The sequence below is a fragment of the Pteropus medius genome, unplaced genomic scaffold, assembly GCF_902729225.1.
Source record: "Pteropus medius unplaced genomic scaffold, Ma_sr-lr_union100, whole genome shotgun sequence".
Classification (NCBI taxonomy): Eukaryota; Metazoa; Chordata; class Mammalia; order Chiroptera; family Pteropodidae; genus Pteropus; species Pteropus medius.
In genome coordinates, this window is record NW_024349804.1 from 3,803,991 (window position 1) to 3,817,602 (window position 13,612).

A 13,612-nucleotide genomic window follows, 5' to 3' on the forward strand; every position below is an offset into this window, starting at 1 on the left:
ATTTTGTTTCAAGTACATTAAATTTGCTTTAGGGTACAATATTACAAAAGGAAAAATAACTAATTTTGCCCATTGTGAGGATCAGCAAAATGTATATATAAGTTGTTTTCAGTTTCCAAATGTCTCTGGTATAACCCTTTCTTTGTGCTGGCCATTGAATTAAGCACTATGCATTAACTACACAATAATATTGTGCAATTAGGTTCAACGACAATGTGTCATATTAAATACAAAGTGTCTTATGCTAATATATACAACAACACTATGGAATAAATAGCATTATTATCTCAAGTTTATAGATGAGGAAACTCAAACATAGAGATTATGGGGTTCCCTAAGAACACAGGGAAGTGGCAGGAAGTGGCAGAGCTGGAATTCAAGCTTAAGTAGTCAGCCTAGAACCTATGGTCTTACCGCTACCCATGCTTTCTATACTCTCAAATCTGTTACCTGCTTTCCATTTCCACTCCCTCACCCCACTCAGTTTCAAAGTCTTAACTACTACAAAATCTTAATTAACTTTCTTATTCTCAGTCTCACTGTCACGGACCCATTGACTACTCTTTTGTCAAAGTAATCGTTATAATAAATCTATTGATACTAACTCTGCTTGAATTTTTTAACGACTCTCTATTCTTTTATTTAAGTAAAATTTGAATTTCTTTGCATGGCATTTAAAGCCCTTTAGGAATTGGCTTTTTCCTGCATTTTCACCCTCAATTCCTGTCACTCTCCACTTTGTGTTTTATGTTCTAGTCCTACAGGATTAGGTACCCATCTTTTCCAGAGTATATGATATGTTCTCTTGCCAACTTTATAATTAGATTCTTCTAACTCAGGCATTAACATTTATTACTCCAGGTCTCAGCTACCTGTGAGGCCTCTTCTGTCCTCCCGTCACTTCTCACATCATACTTAGCACCTCTCTTATGGTGTGGGTATGCAGTGCAGTCGCTTTATTTGCCCATTTCCCTGTGTAGTTGGTTTATTTGCCCATTTCCTTATCACGCTGTGAGGGCAGTTGCTCTATTTATTCATCTTTGGGTCTTCAGGCCTCAGTGAATTTAAAGTGATAAACGAATAGGTCATCATAGTGTGCTGTAAGTCCTAGCTCTGTCAGTTGTTGGCAGTGTGACTTTGTTGTCCCGTCTGTAAAATGAGATTATGACCGCGCCTACCAGTATAAATTCTTTGTGAGGATTTAATGACATAATATATAAAAAAACGATCAGCAGAATGCCTGACCCATGGGAAACATCCAAGAATGTTAGATTGTCTTCCTACTATTATTCTAGATCATTTAACATTATAGTGTTCAGGAAAGCACCATGAGTACTGTTTAATTCTGAACCTTAATTTGTACCACACTTTGTACCTATTGTACATTGGACTTAATTTCTCAGTCAATGAACTCAAGCCTATTGAATTAATGAATTAAGAAAAATGTAGAGTTCTTCCAGGCTGAAGCAGCAACAAGCTCCTTGACTGTGGCACAACAGATGTTCTACCCAGGCTCTAGGCTTGGGACGCTCTTGAAAAACAGACCTTAGCACTTGGGGAAGCTAGGCACTCACTCGACAGCTACTTAAATCAAGAGGAATTCAGCCTCTGAAAATTGTGCCTCCAAGGGATGGCACAAGACAGCTGAGCCAGTTTGCTGACAAGCCACACCAGAGGCTAAAGTCAGGTGCTTCCAAAGAGGATTGCATTTCTTCTGATAACCTGGAGTAGGAGTTCTATCATATTTGTTTACTAAAATAGTCTGTGTTGCCTTTGTTTCATAGAGTTGTCAGCTTAAAAGCACTGGAATTGATACTAAGACTATTTCCTGACCAGCCTTGCCTTCTGGCATTGCTATTAATAGGATGTTACAGATTGAATGCTTTTTCTCCAAAAAAAAAAAATTTTATGTTGAAATCCTAACCCCTAATGTCATGATATTAGGAAGTGGGATCTTTGAGAAGTAACTAGGTTATCGGAGTGGAGCCCTCATTATGACATTAGTGCCCTTAGGAGAAGTGGCATGAGATAACTTGCTTCCCCTTTCTGCTCTCCGCCACGTGAGGATTCAATAAGAACCCAAAGGAGGCCCTCACCAGAAACTATAGCTGTCTGCACCTTGATCTCAGACTTCCCAGCCTCCAGAACTATGAGAAATAAACTTCTGTTGTGTAAGTCATCTAGTCTATGGTCTTCTGTTATAACAGGCAGAACCAAGATATAGGCTATCTTTTTCGAGGGACTTCTCTTTTAGTTTCGCTATTTATTTAGCTAGTTGACATTGAAGCATCATTTGAACACCTCTGAACCTAAGATTCTCCATCTCTAAAACTGGGCAACCAATGTCTCAGGTGAAGCATCACAATCATTAGAAATCATGCTTATAGAGCATCGGATGCTGTGGAAGCCCAGTCCAGGCTGCTCAATGGTATAAACATCATTAATTGTCAGTAAATCTTATGAATATCAAGTCATCATGAATGTATGTACATAGCTCTAAATAATAATTTCTGGGTTTTTTGTTTTGTTTTGTTTTGTTCGAGATTCAGATGATTGGTTTCTGACTATTTGGGGGACTCTTTCAGCTACTCTTTCAATTATCACTGATTTTCCCCACTTTCAACCCTCACAGGAGCCACTAACTGTAAAAAGAATAACTTGTCAAAGACAACATCTAATTATATAGAAATATAATAATTTGGATTTTGTTTTGAAAATCCACAGTAGTTTCATTATCCTATTGTTATGTTTATGCAATCACTTAGTAAATAATGGACACTGGCTAAGCAGATAAAAAAAAAATGGCCCTGAAAAATCTCATTATCAAAGGGGAGAGAAAAATGGTAAAACAGGCTACCGTGATAAAGCACAATAAGGTAATATTAAATGAGAATTCAACTTGCCAAGAAGGGTGAGAGAAGTGAAAATAGGGCCTGAGGAAGGAGGTATTTGAATGAGGACGTAAAGGTCACAGAGCATTCCCTAGACAGGGAAGGGCATCGCAGCCATTGGAATGACCAGGATGGCAAGATGGCAGCAGCATGGAGGTGGGGAAGTTGGGTTTATGTCAGAAGAAGGGCTCTTGGTAAAGGTGCATTGATTAGCAGCTAATGAGGATATAGGAGCCAGATCTCATGCTTTCTTTATGTGCATAATGAGAGTTTCAGAATTTGTCTTATAGGCAGAATTTGAAATCTGCCTGGAAAACTGGCTTGAGGTCAAAGATGCTTCACGCAAAGATAAGGCTTGGGCTAATTCCACAGGCTTGACAGTGGGTGACTCAGGAATTACAACCACTAAAATTTTGACTGACATATGTAAGCTGGGCAGTCTCTTGTGACCCTTCCCTCCTCTCCTAGTGATTGGTTGAACCTTTCTGACATTATTTTCTCAGTAGAAAGATTTCCTGACCTAATGGTGTCAGTTTGTGTTTGGAATGAATAAAAAATATTGACTGTCTCCTTCTCCATTAAAACTCTCTTGAATGTCTCTAAATTTCTACTCTCTACAAAACTGGCCCAAATATCAGAGCACGAATTTTTGTTTCTGCACAAAGTAAACAGAGAATAGCTAAGCAATAGAACTGACCCTTTTGGAAGAAAATAGAAAATCCATTCCAGAGCTCCTATTAGTAAATCTATGCCAACCTGTGAAAAATCCAAATGGTTTATATACGACCTCCACAGTCCTTTCTGTTTTGCTTAAAACTTTCAAGTAGAGAAAACTCCAGGGAACTCTGCCTTTCCTTGGGTATGAAACTATTGAGTTACTAAACCCTCACAATGAAAGAACTGCTGAAGAGTCTTCAATTCTTCATCTCAGAACTGGTTTGTCTCCTATGAAAACATTTCTCAGCTCAATACACTAGAAAATTATAATGATGCTGAGTTATGCTTTGCAGCCCAGCACCTACCAGGGATGAGGGATTTGATTTACTGTTCCATGGTAACTGGAGAGGTCTTTCATCTTGCCTGGGGTCTGCTTCTTACGGAGCTTGCTTTGTTGGGAAGTACCCGCCGTGACCTCCTTACCCTTTTGCCAGTCACAGCTCTGAAGAACAGGCAGTTTCTTCCTAAAGCATTCTTCCCCCCTTCTAGGAAAAGAGCATGTACAATTTCATTGGACAGGAACTTGAGAGAGGCTCTGCTTTCTACTTAAAGATTTCTAAGAGCATTCCCAAGTGTGTTCACTGAGCAGAGCTATCTGTATTTGTCAGAATAGTGTGATTCTAGAAGGCGAACTGGAAACCTTGGGGAAGTTATCTCACCTCTCAAAGTCTCATGCATCTCAGTACTAAAACCTAGAAAACAGTGCCTCATGCATGATACTGTTGTGTTTTGAAAAGGGGCTTGGTAAACCTTGCCATCTAAATGTGGGTTATTATCGTTTATCATTAACATCGATAATAATACATACTTCTACTGGATAATGTCAAACATTTTGTACTTTCAATGGTCAGTCTTTGAAGAGTTTGAGGTTTTCAAGATGTCAGTATCTCAAGAAGGATTAGAATTGGTGTAACAGACAGGTTTCCAGGGTTGGTTGCCAGTTGAGATAAGGCTCTGCGGGCTTGGACCTAGATTATATTATATGGACACCATGGAAGCCAGTGGGACCTGGAATTCTCAACATCATTTTATAACTTGCTAGTTTTGTTACCTAGGTCACAGACTTTACCGTTCCAACTTAAGTTAGGGCCCTGTGAAATCTGAGTGACAATAGGGCACATTACAGTCCTGAGAGCTGAGACAATGTGTTCTCTCCTTGGCACAGTGTCTGATGCAAACATTGTGCTCTTAAGCATCTGCCATCATGCTTAGTAATGGTAGGCATCATTAGTCTGTGAACATCGATCCATCGGTGAATACATAAATATATGGGAAGATAGTATTTCCTTAATTTCCTTCATGATTCAGATGATTAGTTTTCTTACAGTTTTGAGGATTAACTATGAGCTACTTAGTTTGAATGAAAAAAAGAGGCTGGTGCAGGAGGTATTTTATATATTTGATAATCTAGTAGCAATAATAATTATAACTGCCATTCATTTTAGATTTATTCTTTGCTCAGGTCCGTGTGGATTTAAGGAATGTAAGCTAGTGTAGGCAGAGAGAGAGAGACAGAGAGACAGGGAGATGGGAAGACTGAGAGACAGGAAGATTGAGAGACTGATGACTGGATATGTAAAAGGTATTTCGAGGAACCCAAAAGCAGAAAGTACAAGTGAATTTCAGTAAAGATTAGAATCCAAAATTGGGAAACTCAGGAATTAAGGTTCATATTTCTAGAGCTGTTTTGCATCTCCGAGCCCATAGCTAAGAAATAACTTCCCCAGGCGCTCCTGCAACTCTCCTTCACTCAGACATTGAAAGAGACGACCAGTGTCCTCGATTCCCCGTCTCGATGTTCCGGCGAGCAAAGCTAGCTGGCCGGTCCTGTTTTAGGTGCCCTGTCCTAGTGCCCCCTAGCAACTTCCTCTATTTTAGTCAGTCAAGGCCATCAGGAAAGAATTAATGGTGACAAATAGAGCTGAGTCTTGCTTGTGAATTGGGGTGGGGGAGGCACTATAACAATTATAGAGTTAATTTATCTCAGGCCGACAAACTCATATGCGGCAGAGCCTGGAAAAACCCAAGCCTATCCAACACCCAAGTTTATAGTATTTCCTTGAGCTTTGTGATGGGGCCTGAAGGTCTGCATTTTTAGCAGATTCTCCAGCAATGCTGCAGCTGTGGATCCTGTCATAGGAACATACTATGTGGAGGAGGCTTTTGAGAAGAGAATTTGGGAAAGTGAAGCAGGAAGAAACCACTTTCCTGGACCAAACCCACAGCTGCCCAGAAAGCTGGTTACTTGGCAAGCTCGCTCCTTCGCTCAGTCCAGTGACAAGATGAGCATCTACAGCTACAGCAGCTTGCTGAGCCAGCTAAAGAAAAATCGTGTGCTAGCTAAAAAAGAAAAATGTTGGCAAATAATCAGTGGGTGTTGCTGGCAGCCAATGTATTTGGAGTTTGTCTTGTCGAGACACACAGGCTATTTTGTGCCAGAACTGTTTTCCTTAGTTAAACTTTGGACAAAATTACTAATATGCATGGTGAGTGGAATTTTTATACAACTCGCTGATTAGAAAAATACGTATGGTACATGCAGAAGTCATTATTCGGCATTATTTCTGCTGTGTGTGGGCTTTCCCAGGAGCTTGAGGCCTAATTCCCACCACATATTTATGGGGTGCTTAAACAATGTTAGATACCATATAAAATCAATTACAGATATTACCTCACTGTGTCCTCACAAAAACCTAAGAGCTAGATGTTCTTTTATTCTCATTCAGCGATGATGAAACTAAGGCTAAAACATGGTATATGAAGTGACCAAGCACTGTCTAATACTGATGTGACTCCTTCATGAAATATGTCCACACTGCCCTTGCTCCCCTATTGACACCCTGTCCCTTTGACTCTTGGTCGATACTGTGTTCCAGTAACTACCCGCCCCCCTCCCTTAACTCATCCTCAGTATGGACTTTCTCATCTTTTGCCCCTTCATGGGGAGGTTGAAAATGTTGGGAAGCTATTCTGGCCACGCCCAGCCCCACTGTATTTGGGGTGTGCTCTTATTACTGCCTTCCTTTGGCTGGTTTCCTTAGCTACTGTTCTCGGTGTGCTCGGCAGTGGCTCCAGATGCTTTCCAGATATCCAAACCCTAATCCCAGATGTGCCTCCATCTCTCTTAGCAGATACTTCCTCTTTTACTTTAGTGAAAAGATGGAGACAATTTTCCTAAAGTCACTTATGTAAATTTTTTACTGACAATATCAGAGAATTAAAATTTATACATTGTGATTTATACAATGAACAATATAAATCTCTCTCCAGCCAGGAAATTGGGAGTCAGCAGTTCTAGTAATACGTTTGGTCAATGTTATCATTAGACTCAAATCTCTTCTCCTCCATCCTGAGCATTCAACTTTTGGTCCTTTGGTTCCGCCTCATGGTTACAAGATGGCACCTTCATTCCAAGCATCATGTCCTGTACTACCAAGTTCAAGGAAGGAAACTTGCTTACCATGCAGCAAAATAATTCCCAGAAGTATCCTCAGCAGAGATCTTCTTGATGCATATTTGGCCCAAAGATAGTCATTTGTCCACCCTCAAGTCAATCACCACAAGAGGAGTATGGGATAACCGTGCTGAGTTTAGATCAATCGTGGTGCATCCTCTGGGACCTGAGGAGGGACCAACATTGCCTAAGTACGTTGCCACATGAACAAAACCTGCATATCTGGCTTCTACAAACTAAGAAATAGGTGTAATATGGCCAGTAGGTGGCAACCTACAGCATCTGATTCACTTCCGTCATTGTTGCTTCTCTCTCCTGCTGCTTCCTTCCTACCTCATATGGGCCACGTGGAGTCACCTGCCCCTTTACCTTTCTGGCCTCTTCCTTCCCAAGGCCAGATCCTCCACCTCACTACTCATCTTGGTCCCATCTCCTTTCTTTTTCTCTTGGCCTCATCAGTGATCACTTCTCCAGTTTTCAACTTCTCTTTCCTCCTTTCTTTCAAATATATTTCAGTATCCCCTCTAAGAATGAATCAAAACAAAAGCAAAACAAAACAAACAACAAAAAAAACACAGTCTTTCCTTAGCCCCATCTTACCTTCAAGTTGCTGTCTTCGCTCTATCTTTTCACCAACAAAACCTTCAAAATGAAATCAATACTCTGCTTTCATATTCTCACCACTCACTTATACAAGACTGTACAGTCTGGCTTTTGCCCTCAGCAGCTCAAAGAATGCAGCACCACCAAACTCTGATTCGATCTGATGATCTTTCTCTCAGGGTCAACCTTGGTCTGGGAACTTACTCTTTCCTTGGTCCATATAGCTCTGTAAAATTCTGTATCTGTCCATCCCCAGCCTGTGCACCTAGCCAACCACTTCTTTGACTCTCTGTCTCGGTCTCATTTATTAGACCTTCTTTCACTAGACTGTAAGCAACTTGAGGAAAGGGACCATGTCTTATTCATTATCATGACCTGCATAGGGTATGGGGAGAAATTTTAGATCGTTTGTTGCAAAACTTCTTAACTGGTCTCCTTGACTCCTCTCTGTTCCCAGCATTGGCCTGGACTGGGTATGTATATTTTTAACACTCATCCGAGGCAATCCTAAATGCCTATTGAACTCTGAAGCTATGGCCTCATATCGTACTTAATAAGCAAAAACTGATTCAATTAAGTGTGACCACCCCCAGTTTTTATTATTTCTAAACATTTATTATACCCATTTAATAATTGTATCATTTTTTTTTCCTCTATGGGGATGGGATGAAGAAGTTTCTAAGGTAAAGTTGAGAACTGAACTAAGTATTACTGGGCCATCAAGCTTATCAAAAAGGTTCCCTATCTTCATCTGAAAGAGAGTCCCATCTCATTGTTTTGACTCTCCTTACCAAAAGTGCACTAGATCATTTGCTTTCCCATTTGGACATTTTGGAAATGATATAGTTTGAGCACCTAATCCTTGAGAAGAACGTATGGTCTGTGGTTTACTTTTCCTATTAATGAAGAGAAGGTTCCATCCACAAATTGCTTGGTGGCCTCGATGGTGACACTAGCCACAAGTAATCATTTGGTGTACTGCCCAAATGTGTTGAGTTTATTTTCTTCACTCATTTCATATGCATCAGCCATCTCTATTGCCGCCCCAGTCCCAGAATCCTGACTTCCCGTATCCATGGAAACACCAAATGCTATGGGATTTAACAAGCACACAGCTGCATTTAATGAAAGCATGCCGGGCTTCCAGATGAAATTCAATTTAAAAGTTTCATGAAGTTTTACAAAAGGCAAGTCCAGAAGCTTTGTAAAAACATTTGCTATCGCAAACACTTACTATAAAAGTTGCTGTTTCAATGGCAAAAGACAGTCTGTCTCCTCGATGCCTGCTGTTGGTTGTCTCCCCTCCCAGCCCCAACCCTGTCCATTCATCGTTGTGTCCATGTATATGAGATTAAATATTACTAGACTGTAACACAATATCTGTAGCTCTGTTAGACAATGAAGCTGATCGATATATTGTAAACACCGTCAGGTTAGTTGGTAAGATGGTCAGAATTCCAGAGTCAACAGTAGTCATTTTAGTCATTTTTCCTTTTCATAGAAACAAAGCTTTAGCCTCTCAGTCTCTCTCTCGCTCTCTCTCTCTCTCTCTCTCTCTCCCCTCCCTCCTCCCTTTCCCCATTTTCATTTCCGTTACCTCTCTCTTCTTCCACTGACTCAGACGAATAAACCCACCAAAACACATTGCTTTTGATATTGTCTGTGACCCGAGGTCACAGAGAAAAGATTCAAAATGAAAATAGAAATCAAATCAGATCCATAAATGGATGCCAGAGGAGATGATAAAATAAAGGACAAAGAGACTGGTCCAAGCATCTCATTTTCTCTACAAAATGACTTTCAGCTTGAGCAATGGTTTGCTTTTGCGGTCTTTGTTGGTCCAATAACAACAACGAGGGAAATCGTTTTAAGTGATGAACTGTCCGTACTAGGAGTGAGAAAGAAGCAGATTGGCCCCAGTTGCCCGAGAGGGGAGAATATTCTTGAGTGCTGCAGTTAGTGGCGGATTTCAAAGTGTTCACCTTGGCCTGAATGAGTTATGTCAAGTTCACACAGGTTCATGTCCAGAGGATCACTGCTGAAGAAATCAGATTTCTCCAACTTTGCTTCTGAGTACTTGTCCCAAACAGCATGCCTGTCAGCACTCCAGCAGGCAGCAAGCAGCCTCTGGATTTCTCATCTAGGAGCAAGGATTGGGTCGTGGCCTGCTGTGGCCCAGGAAGTTGAGAACAAACAGTACATGTACGAGCAGCCTCCTGAGATGGGCTGCAGCTGCTCACCCCCTCCAGGGAGAAAGACTAAATGTGTAGTTCTTCCATGCTTTTAGATGTCTGTTGAAAAAAAAAAAAATGTTGTACGAAATTGCAAGAGTTAGTTTATTACCCAAGATAATAGGAAAGCAGGATATTGTACTCTCTGATTCCAGAATGACTGCCATTGAGACTCAACCTGGTAGTGCAATTGATGGCCAGGAGCAGTAAGAATATATGTGGATTCAGGCCATTGAGAGAAAAGCAGCCCGAAGCCCACACCTGGGCAGAGAAGTTCCAGAATGCCAGTTCCTCTAATATTAACCTTGCACCCTATAGTTTGTCTCAGGATGTGAAAAAAAATTTAGTAGGTCAAACAACAGCCACAAAAACATAGTCTTTGAAGGCTGCAGATGTTTCTCCATCCCAACCCTAAGTCTCTCAAACCTTATAATTTACCTGCTAAATGAACCAAGTCACACAACGTGTTTTCCGGGGCCTGCTCTCTTCTCCTTAACAAAATACTTTGGCCACGGTCTGTCAGAGTGGATCCCAAATCCCGACGATTTGCAGACTATCGTCTATTACTGGAGAGATTAAAAACCAAAAAGTAAAGGTGAGTTTGCCACCTTAGGGACACTTAGGGACAAACATAAGTTGTTTTAGCTCTGGGCGACCCAAGTATAGATGGTGTGGGGTAACAGCTGTCTCTTCATTCCAGCTCTGGACTGTGTGCTGAAAACACAAAGAACAGCCCCTGACCCTAAAAAGCACATAATTTTGCTGAGAGTAAGAGAGCACAAGGCAGTGAACAGCTGATGGTAGATGAATCGACAGCTGATTATAAAATCTAAGTTGAATAGATCTTCAAAAAAAAAAAAAGTTTTGCATGCAGGGGTAGATGGGGGTGAGTGGTTTCAAGTGGCTATCTCAGATCCTCTCGTACATAACTAGCTCACCTGTACTAACTCTGCATGAGGACCTGCCTGAAAGAAACTGGACTATAGTTGACTTTTAATCAATAAAGGCAAAATCATCAATGCATCCAGCATCTGTAACTGCTTCTCCTTTAATGAACAGAAAAGTGGGTTTCTCAGGACACTATCTGGAGGAGCACCTGGGCTGTGGGCACACCAATTCCATTAGATTTGCTAAACTAGCACAAAGCTTAAGAAACCAGGCAACTCAACATATACTAATAAAATAAATAATTGTGTTCGTAAATAAATAAATGTGAATAATGATCTTTCTTTAAGAGACAAGGATAAATAAACATTATGATAGGTCACAAGAGAGCTACATATAGTTGCATCTAACTAAATCAAGGCAGAGATGTCATCTCAGCACCTGCTGACATAAATGTCATTGCTGGGTGGCAATCTCTGAGGTGTCCTCTGTCATATTTGCATCATGCGAATAGAGGAGCTGTCTCAAGAATCAGATCTACTGCTTTCATGGCCTCATTAATTGTTTTACTTGTGTTTGCTCTTATCCTCAGAACTCTGGATTGTCATGTGTCCAGTTATATGCCACGTTCTTTCATAGTAATAACATGAAATAGGTATTAATTCAGCTGGCAACATAGACAGGGTGATTCTCAATTGTGTGTCAAGGTGTTTACTCATGTGTTCAACAGCTCCCCCAAGAAAAGGACATTGGGAGAGATTTGACTCAAGGGCATCCATTCTCTCCGTACTTCCTGAGTCTACAATCTAGTCCTACATCAAGCCAGACCCATAGAAAGCCAGATGATTGACCCACGCACTAAGGTCTTTTGAAAATTGCCTTTATTGAATTGTATTTTGGTATGATGTCATCAGGCTAAATGTAGGACTGTGATGTAAAACAGCTCTGCAAAACTTGCTGTTACATCTGTTGTTGGCTCGCCAGAGAAGACATCTTTTTATTCTGTAGTGTCATCTTTACAACAAACCTGGGAGTAAGTTCTGTCTTGTCTTAGTACCAATAATGGTTGTGTTTCTCCTGGGCAAAGATCTATTTGTGCTTGTATCTCACGAGCATCAGACGATGAATAACTGACCACATTTTCCAATAGGTAGAAATGTGTTTTCCTCTCTGCTTTCTGAAAATGTATTCCCAAAGATCCTGAAACTTTCTAAAAGATGTTTTCCATTTCGTATTTGGATTTCATGATAATCTATTTTTAAATGCTACAAGGACATTCTTGGTCAGGAATCAGCAAAAATTTTTTAGAAAGGGTCGAGAGAATAAATGTTTTAGACTTTGTGGGTTGCTTGTGTCTCTGTCATAAATTTTTTTTTCAACCATTTAATATTATTTTAAAAAATGTTCTTTACTCATGGACCTTACAAAAATCAGAGTATACCATATTTGACCCACAGGCTATAGTTTACTGATCTCTGTTGGATGATCCCTGGATGACCTCTTACTTTTGAAAACAGCTGTGTGGTTGTAGGGTCTTCGAACTTGGGTTTGGAGTAATGTTCGTGTTGGTGCCAAGTCATGCTGTTTGTATTGCCGTGTGGTAATGAGAAAATAAGGCTAACATTAATTCTAAATGACATGTTTGGTCTAAGTGAAGGACAAATGTCATTAAGGCAACTCTATAAATGAAGACTTCAAGTCATTCAAGAGGTGATAAGAAAATTAACTCAGCACACAGCCCATTGCCATGGCAGAACCATGCAAACTCATGAGGATGTGAGTTTATTCCATATGGAGCAGAATTCTGTTCTAAGGGGCAATTTTGTCTCATCAAAACAGCATTTGTCATATTAAATGAATACTGTTAGTTTGAAATCATTTGGCTCTGTTTATGTTTAACTTGTTAGTCTGAGTTGGTCTTACAGCTGTATAAAAGCGTTGCAGATTCCACAACCCTATTCCTTGGTCCAAAGCCCAGTTCTGCCTCTTCCTACCTAGATCCCCACCTGTGAGTTACTTAACATTAATGAATCATATCTATAAAGCTCTTAGGATGGATCATGCTACCATCATTATATCCCTTGTTCACTTATGCATATTTAAACAAGAAACGATAAAAAAAAATTTTTGAAAAAACAAGGAAAGGAATCAAAAGAAAATTGTAAGTTTAAAAGGCTTTCATACATTTCTCAAGATCAAGAAAAACTGCAATATTTATTAGGATGTGCATTTTATCTTCTTTCCCTAGTTCTGATTTATCTCAAGCCTTGCTTTTATTCTTTATGGCACAATTTTTTTTATCCTTTAACACCTCTGCCTCCTCTTACACACAAATCCACATACCTGTGACAAATATGTTTTAATTTGTTAAACTTATTTTTAAGTAATAAACATAAAGCATGGCCATAGTAGCAAATCAGGAGTGTAGGTAGTAGATCTTTACCCCGTCCTAATCCTACTTTCCAGTTTCCTCCCTGGAGGAAACTACTGTGACTATTTTCTTGTATTTCTTTCCAGAAAGCATTGCATTTTCTCTATGTACACAAATACTATTTTATTTTTATTTTTATTTTTTATTTTTTGCATTCCCAGATTACATCTTTTCAGAAACCAAATGGTTTAATTTAAAAATGCAGCAATTATTGGCGTGGCACAGAAGGACAGAGAACTCTAGAAGAAAACCCAAATCTGCTTTAGGGTGGCTATGAAAGTTGCTTTCTGCGAGGCTCCCAGAGAGACAAGAGAGCTTGGCGACTCCAAGCTTACATCTTTGCTTCTTATTAGCGTGTGCGATGAGCTCGTGCTCTGAAGAGTGGGAGAAGGGAGAGGTG

At 40.1% G+C, this 13,612-nt stretch overlaps 1 protein-coding gene across 5 annotated transcripts in view; it reads left to right on the forward strand.

The window, feature by feature from the left end:
• KCNIP4 (potassium voltage-gated channel interacting protein 4) overlaps positions 1-13,612 on the forward strand; it is a 914,902-nt gene that overhangs the window by 857,115 nt on the left and 44,175 nt on the right. The gene's annotated exons all lie outside the window — the stretch shown is intronic.